The sequence below is a fragment of the Pongo pygmaeus genome, chromosome 12 (genome assembly GCF_028885625.2).
Source record: "Pongo pygmaeus isolate AG05252 chromosome 12, NHGRI_mPonPyg2-v2.0_pri, whole genome shotgun sequence".
Classification (NCBI taxonomy): Eukaryota; Metazoa; Chordata; class Mammalia; order Primates; family Hominidae; genus Pongo; species Pongo pygmaeus.
The window spans coordinates 109,349,778-109,373,942 of record NC_072385.2 but is presented as its reverse complement, the minus strand read 5'-3'; the positions used below and the strand labels follow the sequence as shown (position 1 = coordinate 109,373,942).

General features: G+C 36.3%; 1 protein-coding gene across 7 annotated transcripts in view; it reads left to right on the top strand.

Moving 5' to 3' along the window:
* NCOA1 (nuclear receptor coactivator 1) overlaps positions 1-24,165 on the top strand; it is a 277,415-nt gene that overhangs the window by 85,899 nt on the left and 167,351 nt on the right. For 4 of the 7 annotated variants that reach the window (XM_054473263.2, XM_054473267.2, XM_063648896.1 and 1 more), the window contains one exon: positions 7,060-7,144. The exons of 2 other annotated variants lie outside the window; for them this stretch is intronic. The gene's annotated coding sequence lies outside the window, so the exon portion shown is untranslated. Of the gene's footprint in view, positions 1-7,059; positions 7,145-16,567; positions 16,620-24,165 lie in introns of those variants that run through there. One more of the 7 variants, XM_063648894.1, reaches the window with a different exon arrangement.

The window sequence follows — 24,165 nt, the reverse complement described above, 5'->3', positions numbered from 1 at the left end:
CATATAACTTCTACCTCATCTTTTTGGGAATCATGAGATTGAGTGTAATCATCTTCCAAATTCTGACATGCTGCTTTACCTTACCTGTGCTTGCTTTCTTGGTCTCTTTACACATTATGATTGCCAGTATAATTTTGAGTCATATGGAAATGTGTAGAATTTAACTGCTTTTCTTTTTGGTTGAACTCATGGTTTCAGTTTTTTTATAGATAAGCCGTGAATTAAATAACTTCCTTTTTGAGTCAGCTGGAAACTTTTGACAGATTGATATCCAGCACTTGGGTGATAGTACTTTGTAAAATGCAAATTAGTCACACCAGTGTCTTCCAGCTCTGATAATTCTATGATCTGTTTTGAGAGATTGTGCAGTTTTTACTGCCTTTAATTGCCCTTGCTTGGCTTGCAACAGACAACTTTTGCATTACAATAGCTTTTTATTTCAGTGCTTTGACACAGTTCAGTCTTTCTGAAAACATTTTCAAGCAAGTTATGCTTTCAAATTTAAGTTAAAATTCAACTGCATCTGAGTTTACCTATGCAGTTAACTCAGCTGTGGTCATAGTTGGATTGACGGATACCTTCTATGGGAATGTATTTTCCATAGGTTTACATATGGGTAGGCAGTGACATACCTCACAACTTACTCTTTTGCTTGGCTACTGGCAAATTTTTTTGGATTTTAATTCTGATACTTCTAGTTTCAGAAACCTGAAAATATTATTTTAAGAAAAACAGGTATCTTTAGTATTGAGAAAATCTAGTTTAGTAATTTAGTACTCAATGAGCAAGCATAAAATCTGTCAGTGGTAGAATTGTTTAATAAGTTTTGGGATGATCAGATGGCAGTTAGGAAAGTTCATGTAGAGCCTTTTCATATACAAATGTTATGGTTGACCTTTTTAAATTGGAAAAACTAGTGAAACTGTGCAAAGAATAGTAATCTAAGGTAAGAAGACTGTAAGAAGTGATTATAAAAACTAAGCACATCTGTATGAAGAAAACCAACACAATTAAAACTAAAAAGAAAAATAACAAAGTGGAAAACACAAATATGACCTTACATGATTACTGTATTATGAAAATATTTACAACACTAAGATTCCAGTAACTACATTAATAAAGGACATGCCCATTAGCTCATAAGGAAAAGAGTTCAACATCATTGGTAATTAAAAACAATAGTGAATAACTTTTTTTTATAGTTACTGAGTAACCATAATAAAGAAGTCCATAGGGAATCAAGTACTCATGCATTGCTTTTGGAATTGGAACAACTCATTTGAGAGGTAGTATGGTAGTATATATCTTAAAAGGCATAAACATATCTAAGGGCATGGATTAATGATCTTACTCTTGGGAATTGACCCTAAGTAAATAAAGAATAAAAAAAGCTATATTAGAGCTGCATTCACAATACTATTAGTTATCATAGTAAAAGCTGAAGACAACCTAATTGGTCAACAGGGAAAATTTTGATATATTATGCTAAATTAATACCTGAATAGTTCATATCCATTACGTTTAAGTGTAAGCACTGTGACAACTGGGACTGTATCTTTTTTTGTTCTCTGCTGTAAAACCAGTGCTTAGAAAAGCTTGGCATGTGGTGGGTACTGAAAAATTATTAGTAGTATTTTTTTTTAAATGAACAACAGAATAACGTTGAGTTAAAAAAGAATTTAAAACATACACATACAGAACCTGTTCTCAGATACCTTAATGAGTAAGGGAGATGGGAAACAAGTTGGTTGATGAAGAGCTTTTAGAGGAATTTGAACTGGGGTTTGTAAGTTTAGTAGAATATGGATTCTCTTGGGAGCCAGGAGGTGGGAGTGCTACTCCAGGAAGAGGGATTTATCTGAGGAAAGACATGACAGTAGGAATTGACTGGAGAATAAGGCAGGAGGATAGGCATACATAAGGACAGAATTCTGAGTGGACTTGTAGCTAACAAGGTGGGACTTTATTCTTCTGTATGAGAAGTCATTGATGCTTTTTCAACAGAGTTTGATATTGAAAGAGCTATATAATTCAAGGAGTTAATCCACCTTTGCCATGTAAGACAGGTTCACTCAGTTAAACCAGAGGTCCCCAAACCCTGATGAGAGACTTTTGGAGTTCATGGTTACCAAGGTAGCTAGAGCTTGAGTGGCTAAGACAGTCACAGAGAAGTGAGCCTAGAAGTCTGAATCATGTTTCCCTTAAGAGTTGTCACAGCTTAGTAAGCAACACAAACCAATAAGCAGGAAAGTTGAGCAGAAAGTGGCTGCTAACAAACTAAGCTCAGCAGAGTTTTCAGCAGTTTCATGGTGCTAGAGATAGAGGCGTCCTGGTAAACACCCTAGGTTGAACAACTGCATCCTAGCAGTAAGAGTGAACCAGAAGTAGACTAGGTCTTAATAAGATTGAAAACAAGCTTCAAGTTAGCTTGATCTCTGATTTTATTAGCTCCCGCTGCCAACCACAAAGTAAAGAAACTCTTCAATTGAAGATAAATTTCACATCCTTTATAGTTTTTAACGATGCAGTGTTTGACATTGAGTCCCCAGATTCCAGACATGCCAAGAACCAGGAACAAGAGAAAAAACAGATGCAAAAATAGACACAGATGATCAGGGGTGGACGTCAGTAAAAAATGTTGTGCCACTTCTTTCGTTTCTCCTTTGTTGCTGATGAGATGTCTGCTGTCATTTGAATTATTTTCTCTTATAGGTAAATTATCATTTCTCTCTTACTGTTTTTATTACATTTTCTGTGTCTTCAGCTTTCAGAAGTTTAACTATGATATGCTTTGATGTGGATTGCTTTGGGTTTATCCTGTTTATGGTTCACTCGGCTTCTTGAATCTGTAAATTTATGTGTTTTGCCAAACATGGAAAGTTGTCTGGTTTTTTTCTTAGAGCACTTTTTCAGCCCTGCCCACTTTCTTCTCTCCTTGTTGGACTCCATGGCAGAAGATAGATCTTTTGTTAGAGCTTGATCTTTTGTTAGGGTTAGATCTTTTGTTAGATCTTGAGGCTCTAATTATTTGTTTTCAGGCTATTTTTTCTCTGTTGTTTAGACTGGGTAGTATCTATTGTTCTATATTCTGGTTCAGTGATTCTTTCCTCTGTCCCTTCCATTCTACTGTTGCATCTATCCATTACATCTTTTGTTTCACCTATTTTTCAGTTCTGAAATTTCCATTTGGTTCTTCTTTATATCTTTTCTTTCTTTGCAGTATGTTCTTTATATCTTGCTTTGTTTTTGAGACTCTCAGTTATTTTGTTGTTTCAAGTATGTCTGTAATGGCTCCTTGAGTCATTTTTATGACAGCTGCTTAAAAATGTTTTTCAGATAATTTTAACACCTCCATCATCCTGGTATTGGCATCTGTGGATTGCCTTTTTTCATTCTGTTTGAGATATTCCTGGATCTTGGTATGATGAGTGATTTTTATTTGATACCTGGACATTTTTAGTATTACATGCTGACACTCTGGGTCTTATTTAAATGTTCTGATTTAGTTGGCTTCCTCTGGCCCTGCCCCCGCATGAGAAGGAGGGAAGCCTCATTACTTTCCTGTGGGGATACAAGTCCAGGTTCTCTACTTTGCCTCTCTTGACACTCAATTTAGGGAGAGATTCTTTGTTACTGCTGGTCATGGATGGGAGTTCTGGCCCCCATTGATTTCTCCCTGGCTGGGAGGGGCAGGAATATGTCATTATGGTTCCCCACATATCCTCCACAGGGTGATAGTCTCTTTACTGTGTGATGGTGAAAGGCCTGACTCTCTACTAGGCTTCTCCAAAAACAGCCTGTGGCAGAAAGAGAGAAGGGTACCTTGTTACTACTAGGTGAAGGTCCAAGCTCCCCATGTGGTCTTCACTGACACTATGGAAAAGGAGGTCTCATTATCACGTGGCAGGGACTGGCTCCCTACTGGCCTTCTCTGACATCACCATTGTGGGGAGAATTGAGTGCCTTATTACAGCTGGAGGAGAGCAGACTTCTAGGCTCCCTACTTCACCTTTTCTGCTGGGGGTGGGAGCTACAGGCACAGAGTTGTTTTTTACTTTTGTTTTTGTGTTTTTGGTGATGTTTGGCTAGGTATAATCGGCTCTGTCTGGATTGTCTCTTTCCTTATTCTTTGCCTAGAGAGAACAGGATTTTGTTTTGTTTGGCTGGTTGGTTTTGAGGGGAGTCTGGGCCTATGGCTGGGCCTGGGCTGCCAGCTTCTTCAGCTCCAAGGTCATAGCATATAACAGAAACAGAAAACTACAGGCCAATATTCCTGATAAACACAGATGCAAAAATCCTCAACGAAATACTAGCAAACTGAATCCAACAGCACATCAGAAAGATTACACACCATGCCTAAGTGGGATTTATCCTAGGAATGGTTCAACATATGCAAATCAATAAGTGATTCATCATATCAACAGAATGAAGTACAAAACCATATGATCACCCAATAGATGTAGAAAAAATCATTTGATAAAATTTAACATCCCTTCATGCTAAATCTCTCAACAAATTAGACATAGAAGGAATATTTCTCAATACAGTTAAAGGCCATATGTGACAAACCCACAGCTAACATTATATTGAATAGGGAAAAGTTGAAAGTTTTTCCTTTAAGGAAAGGAATAAGACAAGGATGCCCACTTTCATCACTCTTATTCAACATAGTACTGGAAGTCTTAGCCAGAGCAAATAGGCAAGAGAAAGAAATAGAGGGCATCTACATTGGAAAAGAGGAAGTCAAATTGTCTCTGTTTGCAGATGACATGGTCTTATATATAGAAAAACCTAGAAACTCCACTTTTTTTAAATCAGTTTTAAAATTGATAAACAAATTCAGTAAAGTTGTAGGATACAAAATCAACATACAAAAATCAGTAGCAATTTCTATATATCAGTAATGAACTAGCCTGGAAAAGAAAGCAATTCTATTTACAGTAACCACAAAAAACCCCACATAGGAATAAATTTAACCAAGAAGGTGAAATATCTCTACAATAAAAAATACAAAACACTGATGAAATAAATTGAAGAGGACATACAAAAAATGGAAACATATTTCATGTTCATGGATTAACAAAGAGCTAATATTGTCAAAATGACCATACTACCCAAAGCAATGTACAGATTCAACACAAGCCCTATCAAAATACCAATGACATTCTTCACAAAAATAGAAAAACAGATCCTAAAATTTGTATGAAACCACAGAAGACCCCAAATAGGCAAAGAATTCCTGAGGGGTGGGAGAGTACCTTGGAGGCATCACATTATCTGACTTCAAAATATACTGCAAAGCAGTAGTAACCCAAACAGCATGCACTGGCATAAAAACAGACACATAGACCAATGGAGCAGAAGAGAACCCAGAAATAAATCTACATATTTATAGACAACTGATTTTTACCAGAGGCACCAAGAACATACATTCGGGAAAAGACAAGCCTCTTCAATAAATGGGCTGGGAAAACTGGATATCCATATGCAGAAGAATGAGACTAGACCCTCATCTCTCATCGTATACAAAAATCAACTCCAAATGGTTTAAGACTTAAATGTAAAGTCTGAAATGCTTCAGGACATTTATCTGGGCAAAGATTTCATGGCTAAGACTTCAAATGCACAGGTGTAACAAAAGCAACAATAGACAAATGGTATTATATGAAGCTAAAAAACCTCACAGCAGAGAAAACAATCAACAGAGTAAAGAGACAACCTGAAGAATGGGAGAAAATATTTGCAAACTGTTCTTCTGATAAGAGATTAATATCAAAAATAAGTAAGAAACTCAACAGCAAAAGCCAATAATTCAGTTAAGAAATAGGTTAATGATCTGACTAGACATTTCTCAAAAGGAATATGCAAAAGGCCAACAAATATATGGAAAAAATATTAAACTTCAGTAATCATCAGGGAAATGAAAATCAAAACCATAATGAGGATTATTTCACCTCAGAATGGCTATTATCAAAAAGACAAAAAATAAATGCTGGCAAGGATGTGGAGGAAAGGGCACTCATACACTATTTGTAGGAATGTAAATTAGAACCACCATTATGCGAAACTGTGGATACTCCTCAAAACTAAAAATAGAACTGCCATGTGTTTCAGCAATCCCACTACTAGGTACTTACCCAACGTAAAGGATAACAGTATGTCGAAGAGATGTCTATATTCCCATGTTTATTGCAGCATATCACAGTAACCAAGATACGGAATCAACCTAAATATCTATCAACAGATGAATGGATAAAGAAAATGTGATATATATACAGAATGGAATACTATTCAGCCATAAAAAAGAATGAAATCCTGTCATTTGGAGCAATGTGGATGAGCCTGGAGGACTGTATATTAAGTTAAATAAGTCAGACACAGAAAGACAAATATAGTACATTTTCACTCATATTGTGGGAGCTAAAAAAATTTGAGCACGTATAAGTAGAGAGATAATTGTGGTTACTAAAGGCAGGAAGGATAATCGGGAGGCAGGTATTGGGAGAGGTTGGATAACAGATACAAAATTATAGGTTAGATAGGAATAAGTTCTGGTGTTCTGTAGCAATGTAGGGTGACTATCATTAACAAGAATTTAGTGTGTATCTTTAAATATCTAGAAGAGAGAATTTTGAATGTTCCTAACACAAAGATGATGAATGTTTAAGGTGATTGATACGCCATTACCCTGATTTGATTATTACACATTCTATATATGTATTGAAATATCACTGTACCCCATAAATATAGTTACTAAATGTCAATTTTTTAAAAAGCTATTATTTTTCAAATGATAAGAAAGTATTTTGTAGAATGTTAATTATCTATATTCCATTTTATTAAAATATATACAATTTTGTTTTTGTTTGCTTCAAGAGAAATGTCCCAGTGTAGTTTATATATTAATTATGCATATCTTAATGAATTCAGAATAGTACTTTAAATATATTAAATTTATTTACTGCTCCCCCCACCCATTTTCCAAAGTAGACTGCATTAATTTCATGTGATTGATCCAAGTAGATCCAATTGATTGACTTACTGTTTTCCTAATTTCAGGTTCCAGTTACAGCTATAGCAGTGAATGAGTTAATCTCCTCAGAAATCACTAAATACTACTCTGAGGGGCTTAGAAATTAACAGGGTAAGTTGAATATCATCTTAAATACTATCTGGATTTTTATAGTGAATTCCTAATTTGGGCCTATAGTGTGTCAGGCAACACTTGGACACTGGGAAGAAAATTCTTTCTTTTATTTTCCATGCCTATAGTGGTTTTCAGTTTTCTTTTGGATCAGGGCCCCTTTGAGAGTCTGCTTAAAGCTGTGTAGATCTTTTCACAAACGTTCACACATGTTCAGTCAGAGTTTGAAGATCTTCGAAAATTTCCTAAAGTTCACAGACCCTTGGGCAACCCTGTGCTTTGCAATTTTTCAGACATTTTTACAGGCTTTGTTTCTCTTTTAAATATTACAACTCTGTGAATTAGTGGCTGGTATTGATATTTTACATTGAAGAAACCGGTGCTCAAAATGGTATGTGACTTTTCTTGTAATGCAGCTGTCAAATGTGAGGCTAGAATTGAAGACTTTCCCAAATTTTAATAATACTGTCGCCTTTTTTTAAGGTTCTTTCTTCTTAATATGTCAAATTGCTCCTTAGTAAGATTGTGTCAACCTTTCCTCATTGTCAGCAAGTGAGCATGCCTGCTTCACCACATTATCCCATTGGGTGTTCCCCCACCCTAGTGTTTGCTAAATTGGCATGTAGATAATTGCATTTCATTTTAATTTGTTTCTTTGTTGTATTTAGAGTTCTCTATCCACTTATCCATTGGAGTGTTACCAATTTTTATAGCATTATATATGAATTTTGAATATATTAAGAATATTTGTCATGTTTTGTGCAAATACATTTACCCTTTCTATTTGCCTTTTTACTTTGTGATTTTTTTATGTATAGAAGTTTTGAAATGTTTAAGTATTCAGATCTACTTTTTCCTCTACATTTTTTCTCTTTTTTTAGTGTAGAAATTTCCGAATGCTTGATACATCTCAGTGAATGCAGACACATTCACAGATTTTTTTTTTAACATAATGGCAATCTAAAAGATTAAAAAAGAAATGCCACTTAAGTTACAGTTTTTTGACTACCTTTTGTCATATGTTTATTGGCTATTGGTCTTTCATCTTCTTTAAATATTTTTAAGTATTTAATCTTTCATAATTTTTATAAATGATATGTAGAAATCTAGATTATTAGTTCTGATAGCATTTAGTAAATGTTTCATTTTTACCAAGATTTCAAAGTATAGTTTACCCAATGTAAGATTTTCATATACACGTATATTTCTTTGTCTCTATTAATGTTCCTTTGATCTAATTATCTGTCACAGCATAATTATGATGTATTTTTAATGTTATTGTAGCTTTAAAGTCCTCTTTTATTAGTTTTTCAAAACTGTTTTATTCTTTGATATTTTTCCAAATTAACTTGAGAATACATTCATCAAATTAAAAAGTAAACATATGAAGGATTTTTAATTACAATTGCATTGAGTTAAAGATTCATTTGGGGCCAGGAGCGGTGGCTCACGCCTGTAATCCCATCACTTTGGGAGGCTGAGGCAGGTGGATCACCTGAGCTGAGGAGTTGGAGACCAGCCTGGGCAACATGGAAAAAACCCGCCTCTACTAAAAATACAAAAAATTAGCTGGGCATGGTGGCGGGCTCCTGTAGTCCCAGCTACTCAGGAGGCTGAGGCAGGAGAATGGTGTGAACCCTGGAGGTGGAGCTTGCAATGAGCCGAGATCGTGCCACTGCACTCCAGCCTGGGCGACAGAGCGAGACTCAGTCTCAAAAAAAAATTAGCTGGGCCGGTGGTGTGCGCCTGTGGTCCCAGCTACTTGGGTGGCTGAGGTGTAAGAATTGCTTGAGCCTTTTTGTTTGTTTGTTTGTTTGTTTAAGATAAAAATCTTCCTCTCTTGCTCAGGCTGGAGTGCAGTGGCATGATCTGGGCTCACTGCAGCATCTACCAGTCAGGCTCAAGGGATTCTCCCAGCTCAGCCTTCCTAGCAGCTGGGACCGCAGGTGCACAGTGGCACAATCTCAGCTCACTGCAACTTCTGCCTCCATAGTTCAAGTGATCCTTCCATCTCAGCCCCAGAGTATGCCCAGCTAATTTTTGTTTTTTGTTTTTGTTTTTGTATAGATGGGGTTTCACCACATTGCCAAGGCTGGTCTCAAACTCTAGGCTCAGGCAGTCTGCCTGCCTTGGCCTCCCAAAGTGTTGGGATTACAGGCGTGAGCCACCATGCCTGGCCGGCTTGCTATACTTCTTTATGCTTTTTCTACACATACGCAACTTGGAATTAGATCTCTGTCCTCTCAGAGACTTTCCTTATGCTTTCTGGCTCCCAGGAGCCTCTTTTCCTAGTCCTTTCACTAGTGGCAGGGGTTATTCTTTCTCTTAGCGTCTTAGTGTCCCCTTCCCCCACTGTTATGCCCCAGAGAAATACACAGTGAAGATTCTTCCCATATTCTTCCTACCACCCTGGTCCCTTTCCCGTTTCTGAGGACAGAAGGACAGGTTTCTCTTAGGCTTTCAGATGTGCTGCCTCAGTAGTGCAGCTTCATAACAGACTGGCTTTGAGGCAGAGTCAGCAGAGAAGAAAAATAAAAAAAGAAAGAAACTGGGAACTCCCCTCGTACTGCTCCAAACCACACACTGTAGCCCACAGATGCTTGTTTTATACCCACTAGAAAGAGGGGGTTTCTCCTGGAGTTTTGCCATGTGTGTCTGCTGCCTAATTCTGGGACTCTGCCCACCCGCAGGTCAAAGTGGTAGATAAAGGAAGGATTAAAAAAAAATAGTAAACTCAGCGTCATATTGGTTATTCTTCATATTTTGACTTTCTTCTCCAACGCACCTGACATTGTTATTTTTCGGTTTTCAAGAAGTTGCTTTTAGTATTCTGCCCAGAGGTTTTAGTTGTAATCGGTGAGGGAGATAGGCTGTAAAGGGCTTATTCCATCTTGACATTCACTGAAAGTCACATTATTTCATTTTGAAAATAATTTTTGTTTTTATTTTCCCAAAATTCTTCTTGTTCCTTGACTATTATAAGAACAGATTTTTGTTGTTGTTGTTCTGTGCATATATTGGCCTGTTGAATCTCTCTCAAGATACCAATAAAGTTAGGAACATTTTATTTATTTTTGTTGCCTTACTGTATTTTCTTTGGGTCATTGTGTCTCTACTTCTTCACTTCATTGCCTCTCTTGGTTTTTATTAAGTGGCCAGTGATTGTTAGCTTTCTTCTTTACAGTATTTTCAAGTAAAGGTCACAATCAGTGGTTGTCTTACTTGAATGTATATACCCATTGCTTGGCCCAGGTAAAATGTAGATTCCTGGTCCCATGGACAAAAATCTGATTCAGTAAGTCTAGAGTAGGGCACATAAACACCTTAAATTATTTTGATGCTGATAGTTGAATGATAGCCCTTGAAATCTTGGAAACTGGTATAATTCTGTACAGCTCATTATTCCCCTTTACAAAATACTGTCTTACCCACTGAGCATCATGGCTGACCATGGGACTCTGCAGTCGGCTTCCCGCTTGCTGTGGTGAGTGAGAGGTGGGCTTTCCCTCCCCTCCCCTCCCCTCTTTGGAGACAGGATCTCATTCTGTCACCCAGACTGGAGCACAGTAGTGCGATCATGTCTCACTGCATCCTTGACCACCCAAGATCTAGGAAACTTTCCACCTCAGCCTCCTGAGTAGCCAGGACTACAGGTGCTCACCACCATACCCATTAATTTTTCTGTTTTTGTAGAGGTGGAGTCTCTGTATGTTGCCTAGGCTGGTGTGGAACTCCCAGCCTCAAGCAATCCTCCCACTTCGGTCTCATTGGGATTACAGCCATGAGCTACCGTTCCTGGACTCATTTTTCTTATCATGCACTTGCAGAGACAAGGCTAATAGCGGGGCCCTGTCCCTCGGTTTCTGCTGTTGGAAAGGAATTTTTCTGCAGGGAGAGTTCTGATTAGTTCTGAGTTGCCTTCCTTTTCCCCCCCTTCTCTCCGTTGAGATTGTCTTTAGTCTGCTATTATCTCCATTTCAAAGTTCACACTATAAGCCCTCAAAGACTTTAGACTCATGATAAATGCTGTGGCTGACACTTACTTGTCATTAGAGTTGTACTGGCCATCATTGGTGTTTTTTCACTCAGTCGTTTTGTGGCCTGCCCACACCCCCAGGCCCCTCTGACCTCAGGTCTTTAGTAGGAGAAGAGGTAGATGAATGGGCTCACTCTGCCATCTTAATTGAACGTCCACTGTTAATCTTAAGGTGATATTGGTTTCTAATGTGCAAGGTATTTCTGTTGAATTCTCAGATATAATAATCATCATGAAATCTGTAGTAGGATCACACCTTACTTATACTCAGGTGTGCAAAGAAAATATAGCTTTATTTTTCTTATCTCTTCCTTTTGATGAACCCTGGTCACTGGATGGCCAGAAGAAGAGTACCAGACTTACTCCCATCTGGCAAACTGGGTCTTATCCAATAATTTAAATTGTTGTGTTTGGATATTTCAGCTTCTGGATACTACTCATTCAAATATTATCTCTTTCCTCAGACCTGCCCACAACAGAATCTAGACTTATGGGTTGGCTTGTGTGACCTTGTAGTGGTGGAAGCACACCAAGACCCTCACTCTATCTGCTGTCTTCTCGGGTTTCTTACTGGTCTCTCCCTGGAATTGTGGCCACCGAGGTACTACCAGAACTGTGGTTTGAGGTACTACCAGAACTGTCGTTTGAGGTACTACCAGAACTGTCGTTTGAGGTACTACCAGAACTGTCGTTTGAGGTACTACCAGAACTGTCGTTTGAGGTACTACCAGAACTGTCTGAGACCTGTTCTTTTTGCTCCTAGGATGCATTGGCCATCTTTCCTGGTGTGTCACAGATAGCCTGAAGTCTGGCTTGGCCCCCTGAGCCTGGTATTCTCTCTTCCAGGCCTCTTGCTATGGAATTACTTATCCCTCTGGCAGAGTCGTCAATCTGTATCTTAAGTTACTTTCCCGTACTACTTTAGAGCACACAGAAGTTTCCTAAGGTACATTTCCTAAATGTACCTTCCGTGGCACATGAGAAATAAGGGAGATGCCAGAGCTGATCTCACATTCCTTCTCAATCTTCCTGTGTTTCTGTGCATATATTTTGGTGTGGCTATCTCCAGCTTCTGTTGAGTAGGCATAGGGAGAGGAAAGAGGTTGGTGGTGTGTGTGTGTGTGTGTGTGTGTTTGAGAGAGAGAGAAAGTGTGTGTGTGTTTGTGCGCACGCACACCACATGGCAGGGAAGTTCTGGAAGGCAGTCATTTTGTACAGTCTTAGTGGGAAGTGAAGCTGACTGTTCTAGCTCCCAGATTTCCTTACTCCGTCAGACATTCTTTTCTTCTGCCGCCTCTGCCTGAAAGATGATGGGAGTATTGGTCACTTGCATCTTCTGTCTCTGTCTCACCTTTTAATCCCACAATCCTTCATCCAGAATCAGGAGTTTGGGGCTATAATTCATACTTTTTCTAATTTATATCATCTTTCTACCCTAATTGACAGGCCCCATGTTCTGACTGTCATGAGCAGAAGGGATATCTGCTCTGTACTGTGGAAGAAACTATAATCCTACTCTTTCAATCTTGGCCAGAAAATATTAGTGTCTAACAAATTCTTTCTTTGGGAAAACCAGACTTTCAAAAACTTTTATCTTACTGTAAAATTCTTTCTTTAATTCATAAGGTAAATATTAACTATTTCTTTCTCTTTTCATTTTTAAACTTTACCAAAGATATGGATGCTACTCATAGAATAGGAGGGAAGTCAGTGGAAGGAAAAGCAAATGAGAAAAATGTGTCAGTATCTTTTCATAATCATGAGAGCATATCTACTCTCAGTACTCACGTTTCTCAAGACTTCCTTGGCTTTTCTTATATTTACTTTTTTAATTGTAGTAGAGATTCTTACAAGATTATGTTTCTAAAACATTATAGTTATTTGATTTGTATTAAGCTTATAACTTTGATATTTTTAATTATAGTTTTCTCAAATAGGAAAATAGTGTGTCTCTATTTTTTCAAATCTTCTTAAAATATTTATCAATAAGGTTTTATAAAATTTTGAAATGTGGATTTAATAAATATGTCTCACATTCTTTTTAGGAAATTTTTTTTCTTTTTAGTTTTTAAGAGAGTAAAATCCAGGTTGCAACTCAGTTTCTTCTGCCTTGTAGCTCTTCCCTGTGTGGACCCATGGCACTTCGTTTATTTGTCTTTTGTAGAATTCCTCATATTTGTGTTTACCAAACTGTAGTCAGCTCAATGCAGGGAATCAGACATTGCTTGTCTTTATTTGCCCAACAAATTCCTGCTCATAATAGGCATGGGGAAATCAGCAATTCCTGTGCTCCTTTCCTGATTTATTTTCTCCATAGGACTTACCATGTTCTAACATACTGTATTGTTTATTTGTTTTATTTATTGTCTGTCTCTTCTCACTGAATTATAAATATCATGCAGGCAGAGATTTTGAACTATTTTGCTTACTACTGTATTCCTAACACCTAGTGGAGCACCTGTCATGAAGGTGACCAGTATTTGTTGAATGATTAATAAATTATCGAAATTTAGATAATTGCCTAAATTATATCATATGATCTATAAAATACTGTAAGTATAAACTTCTGGTATAAAAAATAGTAATGTAATTGGAAAGGTACATTAAAAGCTAGGAAGACCTTAATATATAATCTACTATCCCATTTTGTGAAATGAGCAAGAAATAATTTAAGCACAAAGCCCAAGCTAATTGTGGAAATGGACCAAGAATTTAGAAGTCTTAAGTAAAACATAATAATAATGTCAACTGGACATGTGGTAAGCAGTATATATGATTGTAGTTAAGAAAAAGTACAGGTTCTGCAATCAGACATTTCTAGGCAAGTTTCTTGATCTCTCTGTGCCTTAGTTTCCTCCCCTGCAAACTAGGAAAAAATTGTATCTTTCTTATAGATTGTTCTAAGACATCTATGAAATAAAGTGTAGTAACTCTTAGCACACTGCCTGGCGTTTAGTGAAGGCTCAAAAAGTTAGCTTCCATTATTACTATTTGGAATATCTGCCATCTGTAGCTTGTGGATGTGACAGTTCTTTAGTTTTTGGTGGGGCTTTTAAAAAATAGTTCCTAGAGGCCCGGCTATCTTTTAATCTTTCCTTCAATCCCTCTAATATGCCAAGCTCCCCAGTTCTCTGAATTGATGCATCTACTCTTCTCTTGGCCTAGAGAACACTCTTCTCTGACATGCTTTGCTTCTTTAACACCTACTTATCTTTCAGGTCTCTTCCTATTTCTTTCATTTTTAAATTTTTATTTTAAGAATTTATAAATATATACAAAAGTAGAGAGTATGATGAATCCATCACCATTTCTATGTATCCATTACCCACCATCAATAGCTGTGAGGCATCAACATCAGCCTTCAGTGTTACCAGCTTTTTAAACTTCAAATTTGAAAGGCTGCAAATGACCTTTTATTTTGTACTCTTTTGTATTACTAGTGAGATACAAAATGTCCTGTGTTTATTGTGTTTTATCTGTATCCTTTGACCATTTATTGGGTTCTTACTGTTTGTTATCAATCCAGTGTGCTGTTTATATAATAAATATATTAAGCCATTGTCTATAAAAAAAAAAAATAGCTGTGAGGATTTGATCTCTTTAAAAATTAAAAAAAGTTTTCCTGAAATCCCAGTAAATACCTTTTATTTTTTTCTTCCTAGCACGTTAACACAATTTGCAGTCATGTATTTAATGTCTCTTTTCTCCATTAGTTTATAAGCTCCATAAAAGCTTGAGTTTTGTCTGTTTTCTTTATTGTGATATATCCAGTGTCTCATACAGTGCCTGAAACATGATAGGTTCTCAAATGTGAAAGGAATGAATTATTTAATAACTGAAAACGTTGCTAAGAGGTTTGAAAAGACGAGCATTTGATGAAAACTTTTGGAAAAGATTGGTAAGAATGACTTAGGCAGCTTTATATTAAAATGATAGATACCGTTTTAGGCTCAGATTCATATACTTATTAAGCAACCTTGTGCTCTTAATTTTTTTCCAAGTAAGCTTCTGTGTAAAGCAAACTCATTGACCTTGTGAAGAGAATATTATTTGAGTTTATAAGATATTGTCCATAGTAAATAACTAAATTAGCTTTGGGGGATCACTCTTGGGTAAGGTAAAATGATCACCTGAGGTGCTGGGCCTTCTGGGCTGAGAGATCAAGCACCTTGATGGCTCATAGAGAAGTTATCATCTTGAAGCCTTTGCCCAGCCATCAACCTACTCCTTGTTGCTATAGCTTCATTTGATGAAATGTAAGAAAACTGTTTTTCTCTTCAAATTGTTATCCCCTCCTTTTTTTTTTTTTTTTTTTTTTTGATACTGTTTTGAACCAGTAACCATGGTTTCTTGTAGAGGCTCCTTGGGAGCTTTAACAACATCAGTCAGTTTCACAGCTGGAAGCAGAGTGATCTAGATAAAAGCATAATAAAAAAGCTTACTGAGGTTTTTCCCCCCTGTTATAACAATTCTTTCATTAGGGAGCACTTTGCATAAAGTGAAATGTTCTCTGTTCCCACTGAAGTAGACATTTTAATTTAAATTTACAGTAAGGTAGCACCTGGTTCCTTTTTAGAGTCTAGAAAAGGGAGGTGATACTACCATTCACCTGTCCTTCACCTGAACCTACCCTGTCTTTGTCCCCTTTTTTTTTTTTTGTTTCTATTTTCTTACCATCTTTCTGGGCCAATGGTGAGTGATAAGTAATACTGACATTTGGGGTTCAAGATGGATGAAGTCGTGAAGTTGTAGCTTTGAATTAATGAGGGAAAAAGGAGTTAAGTAGCAATAAAAACTTGATACAGTGTTACCAGGAGTTTATTTGCCAGGATCAAGAAGAGTCAAGGACTGGCTCTTGTCAGAGGGCCAGAGTAAGTAATTTGTTAGAAGTCAACGTTGGCAGCAAGCACTGTCTTGACGGATGGCACTATTGAGAAGGGAAAGGAAATCTATATTTATTAAACTCTTTACAGAAAAGCTTGCCAACCCTCATTGAGATAGACTGGATCAGTCTACCCTGGACTGGATATGAGAATGGTTATATTGTGGGGAAAGCACACTCTTAGGTTATACTGCTTGTGGATATTAGTATAGCAGTGGCATAAAAGGAGGGTGATGGGAATTTGGATGAGAGTAGTGGGTCTTCTGGGCCTTTCTTTATCGAAAGTCTAAACCCTGCCTGTGAAAGGAAACTCCAAATGTAAACATTGAATTTTTATTTTTTTTCACACATTTCTTTGCCCTTCCTACATGTATACCTATGTCCATACTCTCACATGGATTTACTGTAATTCTGTTATTCATATACTTACATAAATGTGAACTTATGCAAGCATCTTAATTGGAAATGACCTTGGAGATCACGTTTCAACATCCTTATTTTACAGGTGGCAAAAACTAAGTCCCTTACAAGTTATATGCCTGGTGTCATAAAAGCAGGTTAGTGGCAAGTTTTGGGAGTAAAGCCCTGGTTCTTTGAATTCCTGTTGTCATGCGTACAGGTATTCACATATGAAGTCTGCCCTATAAGGCCTCACCCAATATGTATCTTTAGCTTTAAGTAGCCTTTCTTAGAAAACTAAAACAGCTGAAGAGGAGAGAAGCATTAAATCTAGATTCTTCTAACTTAACTCTGCTACTGATTATCTTTGCAATTTTTAGGAAGTGTACCATTCTTTGATTAAACAGAAATAAGAATCCAGAAGATAAATTAGAATTATAAAGATTACTGTGGACTAAGATCCTGATATTTGCCTCATTTCCTGATCCCTTTCACAGTGTAATTTATGTGAAGGAAATGTACAATTATTCAAGTAAACACACTACTAGATTCACAATTCCTAAGTATAATAATTTATAAGTGGAACATTGAAGAATCCAGAATTCATGTTGCTGTAAATATGTTACATAAGCTTGTTTAAATGTTTTCCTTTTGTGAATTCAATAAATAGTAATTTGTAATTTATAATAAAACATGCTTAATTTATGATTTCGTAACTTATGGAAAAAAACTTTAAGAAAATTAGGTATCGTTCGATTGAAAAGACAAAAGGAATATACCAGAAATTATAGCCATTTTATTTTCATGTTCCTGATGGGGGTATTGCTGTCACATTTGGGGCAGAGTCATTATTTTTCTCAAATTCAGGATTAGAAAGGTCTTTGCCTTTATTGCATCAGAACATAATCACAGAATTTCTTCTTGCTGGTTCCCTGGGGACACTCTTTAGACAAGAGAAATCCTAGGAGAAATTTGCACAAAGGATGTATGTCAGAAACTAAACTACAAGAGCAGATATTAGCATCCTTTTGGTTTGTTGTGCAGATGGTTTATAAAAACCTTAACATCGGTATTACTTGCCTATTTTTAATTAACCTCTAAAGAATTGTGTAATTGTTACTTATTTCCTTCTCTATGATAAGTCAGCCCTCTCAGCTTTCTTTCCTGATACATTTGAAAGCATTTTAAATTTTATCCTTAGAAATACAAATACTGAACAAATTAATGTTGTAGTTCAACATACTTAACCAATCTTAATTATAAATTGGGATGTGATGAGACTGTTTCACTTTTAAAATACATGATTGATGTTTAATCTTTCAGAAGTTTAAGCTATTATAGTAATGCAATTGCTTATACTTAGTTTTGTGTTTTTATTAAAGTCTTATCTTTAAACGGATTGTCTCATTGAAGAAAATTAAATGGGCCAAATGTTTGTTTAACTTTGGGATTCTAAATAAATATTTTTCTTATAGTTGTTTTATTAGAATTGGGATTGATATTTATGTAATAATAATGGTTTGATTGTCACTTATCTGGAACTCTGATTTACCAGCACAGTTCAATTATCTAAGCTAATATTTTTCAGTTCTTCAAAACCGTGTTTCTATTTGATAGTTGTAAAATCACCTCTTCATCTTTGCTATTGTCTGAAATTTAAAATAAATATAACGTAACTTGTTTTTTAAAAATCAAAAGAATTAGGTAGAAAGTACTGCTTTGTTTTCAAACTTATTAGCACACCTCCAATGTATTGAATTCTATTTAAATTTACAAAACAGAAGTTTCTTACATGAGTTTCATGGACCACTTCAGAGGCTCATTAAATCTCCTGATATTATATATAAAGTTTTATCCATGTGGGAATTCTTTTGAGATGAAATATCTATAGCTTTATTGAAGTCTTGACGCTTTCCATCACCTAAACAAGGTTAAAAACCATTTTTATAGGACCTCTGAAGTATTATACTTTCCAAAAGAATATTTAAGGTAAATTTGCTTTGCTTTCTAGAATCACTTAATTATAGAATCTTGGTGTAGCCAGCCTCCATTTTTACAGATGCCACAAGTTGTGATTTACCCAATGATATTGTAGTTTAATCTTTGTCAAATTAGCAGGGGACACAATGAGGCTTTTTTGGTGTCCTAATTGTTTTTTAGGGCCTTTTTAGCCTTCCAGCCTCTGCATAGAGGTTATTGAGCTCTCAACTAGGCAAGCAGGTATTAGTATTTGAATACAAAGCTTTTATGGGCACAATAGAGATCTCTGATAATTTGCCTCAATTATTTCATGAAGTGTTAATGTGATGCTGTGTCATCTCTTTGCTGTATGTGGTGTATGTTCTTACAGTGTGTATGGAAGCCCCTGTAGTTGCAGAGGAAAATCTGTCTTTGACAGTATCTGTGTTGAGGTAGAATTTCAGGAGTGAGATCATGAGATTTCAGACTATAAGAATCTCAGACCTGTGAGCATTTCATTTATTCATTTAACAAAGATTTATTGTGTGCCTGCTTATGGAGATGTAGGTTTTACTGGTTTTGGGATACCAAAAGAGCCCCATTGTGTCCCCTGCTAATTTGACAAGGATTAAACTACAGTATCATTGGGTAGATCACAACTTGTGGCATCTGTAAAAATGGAGGCTGGCTACACCAAGATTCTGTGATTAAGTGATTCTAGAAAGCAAAGCAAATTTATCTTATAGAATACTTGTGGAAAATTATAAGACTGTGTTCATTTAATAATATCGGTTTAGTTAATATTGGGAAATGTTTTTCTGATTACTTAACCTGAAGAATAAAATGCCATACAGTAATACTGACAGCAGTTCTTACAAAATAGTCCTTAGCATAGTAGTCTCACAGAGTTATGAAATTCTCAGACTACTAGGAATTAAAGAAATCTCCTAATTTAAATATGGGACCAAAGCCAAAAAAAAACTTTGTTTTATTTACCATTTGGTACTATTTGATTAAGATTTGGCTGTCAGGCTTAAGTTAGTGATTTTTTAAATGTTTTAATTTAGAGGTTATGTTTCACATTGTAAACCTAGATCCTGAATTTTTATATTTAGTAATATAAAATGGTATACTTACAAGTGCAAAGGCTACAGCAAATTAATTGAGAGTATTCTTAAATAAACTTAAATTTTAATCATTTTTGTGTATACTTAAGATGATTTCAAAATAAAGGTTTTGTGATTTAATGTGCTATTACATTTCAAAGAGTTAAAGACTTATGCCATTCTACAATATTCATTTTAACTGGTATGCTTGAGGTTTATGAACTGTGAGGTTTTGTGTGTCTTTCCAATCCCTGTTAATCCATTTGGCTTTTCAAACTGGAACAAGATTCTTCAACATTCTAAGTCCTATTTAAAGAATACTTAGCCAGTTCAGCTCATGTAAAGAAATCATCCAAAAGGAATATTAACAATGTAATAATTATATTGTGTTTGTTTTTACACACTGTGCTTTTGTGGTTTTACTTTATATGCGTAGGGTATATAATTGGTTTCCGAGGGTCAATATGTGATGAACAGTGTTTTACCTATGGGAAATGGGGTTCGATTGGTATAGGAACCTCAATTATACATCCTTCCTCTTTGTTCCCATGAATAGTATCCTGAGCTCATAACCTATAACCTTATGATGTTTACATGTTATTTTAATTATCTCTTATCTCAACTAAATCTCCCTCAAATCCTTGAACAGAGACATCAGTTAAATCAACTTTGAATCCTCAGAATGTAGCACACAGCAGACATGCAAATATTTTTTAAATGAATGAATCAATTGTGAGACAGAGGGCTTATCTTGGATCCTCTATAGTCACTAAACAAGATTTTAAACTGGAGAATACTGTATTGGCCAATGGTTATCTGGAAAACCATAATCAATAGGAGTATTGTTTGTGTTTGTGGCAGGGGCTGGGGCTGGGGAAGATTTTCAGAAAATGGCTCAGTAATTGTAGGTGCTGGAGAGTCTGAAATCTGTAGAGAGGGCTGGCAGGCTGGAGACCCAGGGAAGAGTTGTGTTACAACTTGATTCTGAAGGCAGTCCTGAGGCAGAATTCCTTTTTCCTTGGGCAACCTCAGTCTTTTTCTCTTGAAAGCCTTTAACTGATTAGATAAGGCCTACTCATATTATGAAAGATAATCTGCTTTACTCACAGTTACTGATTTAAATATGAATCTCTGTTTTTTTTTTATTATTATTATACTTTAAGTTCTAGGGTACATGTGCACAACGTGCAGGTTTGTTACATACGTATACATGTGCCATGTTGGTGTGCTACACCCATTAACTCGTCATTTACATTGGGTATATCTCCTAATGCTTTCCCTCCCTTTTCCCCCCTCCCCACAACAGGCCCCGGTGTGTGATGTTCCCCTTCCTGTGTCCAAGTGTTCTCATTGTTCGTTTCCCACCTATGAGTGAGAATATGCAGTGTTTGGTTTTTTGTTCTTGCGATAGTTTGCTGAGAATGATGGTTTCCAGCTTCATCCATGTCCCTACAAAGGCCATGAACTCATCCGTTTTTATGTCTGCATAGTATTCCATGGTGAATCTCATCTAAAGAATACCTTCTCCCAGACAGCTAAGCTGGTGTTTGACCAGATATCTGGGTACAATGACTTAGTTAAATTGACACATAAAATTAACCAATTAAGTGATTAATTTCAGTGGGAAGATTCAGCATTCTCGTAAATGAAATTAGCTATAAAAAATTGAAATTATTATAAGGAATAGTAACAAGTTATAAAAGAAACATTCATTGCTATGGCCAGGAATATGTTGCTATATTGGAATCTTTAAGGGCAGAATGGAAAAAAAATGAAAGCATATGAACAATTATTACATAACATATAAATCAGGAAATTTTAAAGGAGAAATGATCAGAATTTAGGAAAGTATTCTTAAAGGATGTGAATTTTGATAAAATTTTGAAGAAAGTATGCATGCTGTGCATATATGGAGTTGGCAGAGAACCCTGATAAGTAGAGTACCACAGGCCTTATGAGAGGCTTGGGGAAGGAAGGACAGGGAGAAACTGGCGAAGAGCCTTGCGTATACATTTTAAATTTGTTTAGCTGGAGAATTTAAAAAACAAAAACCAAAAACTTCTTCTAGGAGTTAATTAGGAAGGAAGAGATTAAATGAAAACATTTCTTCTACATTTTTCTTTTTTTTAATTTTAAGAAATTATTTTAGATTCAAGGGGTACATGTGCAGTTTTGTTACATGGGTATATTGCATAACTCTGGGGTTTGGGCTTCTATTGAACTCATCGTTCAAATAATCAAGACAGTACCCAATTGGTAGTTAAAAAAACAAAAAATTTCTTAAAGGTCTAGTTTTACATGTATGATGGACTAGAGTGGTTGCTAAGCCCAAGCACAGGAGATGAGGACCTGAACAAAGATTTATAAATAGAAACAAAATCCAAATAGAGAGTTGAGACTTCTCAGAGATTGCTGAGAGAATTGACAGAACTTTGTGATTTAATGTTGGAGACAACACAAGAGAGGATATACTAATTTTGCCTAAATTGTCAACCTAGTATTGTAAGAATGATGTTGTTAATTTTGACAGTGATGTGGAAATTTACCAAGATGGGCAAATGGAATATAAGGAATGATGTACACATGTGACTCAGATATTCTGTGGGGCGAAAGTGGTTTTATCATTGTATTCCAACATACTGGACATTCTGAGACACAAAATATGGTATCTTCCTATTAAGGGATATTATTCTACTAGGTGAAACTGGCATACTTTTATTATAAACTTCATAGTATAACATATAATATTTGAAGATATCAGATATATCACATAAATGGTAAATCATCTCTCTCAGTGTAGTCAGTGTCTACTGTGACAAAGCAACAAAAACTGTAGCAGTTTAAAGTGGGAAGGTATTTACACGTATTTTCTGGGAAGGATTTATGAGTGTCTCAGATGGAGGCCCTTATAGCTAGGATTTTTAAAAGCTTTATTTACACAGTGGGGCAAATAGGGAAGCAGAAAGCCCCACAAGTTGGAGGCTTAGCTATGACTTAAATATACTACATGTTTTTTTCCCTAAACTATTAATTTGGAATATCTTATAACTTATGTACAGCCCTTTTACTATTTTATTATGTATGATTCATCTTTTTTTGTTGTTGTTGTTGAGACCAAGTCTTACTCTTTTGCCCAGGCTGGAGTGCAATGGCATAAGTGACCTTGGCTCACTGCAAACCTCCGCCTCCTGGTTCAAGCGATTCTCGTGCCTCAGCCTCCCGAGTAGCTGGGATTACAGGTGCCCACCACCACGTCTGGCAAATTTTTGTATTTTTAGTAGAGATGGGGTTTCACCATGTTGGCCAGGTTAGTCTTGAACTCCTGACCTCAGGTGATCCACCTGCCTCCGCCTCCCAAACTGCTGGGATTACAGGTGTGAGCCCAGGCGATTAATCATTTTTATATGCCTCAGCCTTAGTCCTATTATATAAATCAGAGCCCTGTAGCTTCACTTTTATAAAATCCTTTTATTGCGTACTCCCCATTCCCTTCTTTAGTCTATCAGTCGCAGAAATTCATCAAAGTATTGGGCATTTCTTGGGAGCAGCATTGAGATTATTTTGTTGTTGTTGTTGTTGTTGTTTTTGAGGCAGGGTCTGGCTCTGTCGTCCAGGCTGGAGTGCAGTGGTGGTGCAATGTTGGCTCACTGCAACCTCTGCCTCCCTGACCCAAGCCATCCTACTGCCTCAGTCTCTTGAGTAGCTGAGACTACAGGCATGTGCCACCACGCCCTGCTAATTTTTTGTATTTTTTGTAGAGACGGGGTCTTGGCATGTTGTCCAGGCTGGTCTCAAACTCCTGAGCTCAAGTGATCCACACACCTTGGCCTCCCAAAGTGCTGGGATTACAGGCTTGAGCCACCGCACCTGTCTGCATTGAAATTATTATGTTTTTTATTTCCCATTCGTTGTTATTTTGTTGTTACTTAAACTGTGTATGCCTTTGCTTTCATTACTTTCTTTGCCCATAGTCCTGACAATGGCATTAATTGGGATATTCCTTGGGCCAGAGATACATATTCTTACTATTGTCACTGTGCTTGAGCCTACATCCTCTTGCTTTCTTTCCAGATAGGAGTTTCTTTCGGTGATAGTATTTATTCCTGTGCTTGTTTCTCAAGCCCTATTCTAATTTCCATCCTCCAAACCTTATTGCCTCTTACTGTTATTACTCTCATAGTAAATATCTTCTTTGGATTGCATTCATAGCAATTCATATGATACACATAGAATGTGAATTACTGAAATAAAACTATTCTGTTTACCTCACAATATTCTGTACCTCAGTTTTCGTTAAGTCAAACTGATTTTCTCTGCAAGTAGTTTGTGTTTTCAGTGTTTCAGTACATGTTATTATCTTACAGTATGGAAATATTATCTAGTAGTATAAAGATTTGTCACATAAATTTACTAGAAAAATAGAATGTTTTAAATATCCATGCAATTTACATGGGAAGCTTTACACAGTTGTATAGTTTTAGTGTTTTTTTTTTTTTAATGCTGTTCATTTATAAGAGTTAATGAGTCAGTGAAACTACATTTTTAACAATACTAGGAGAAAAGGATTTAATAGATCTTTAACATCTTCTGGTTTTTTTTGTTTGTTTTTGATAGAACCTCACTCTGTCACCCAGGCTAG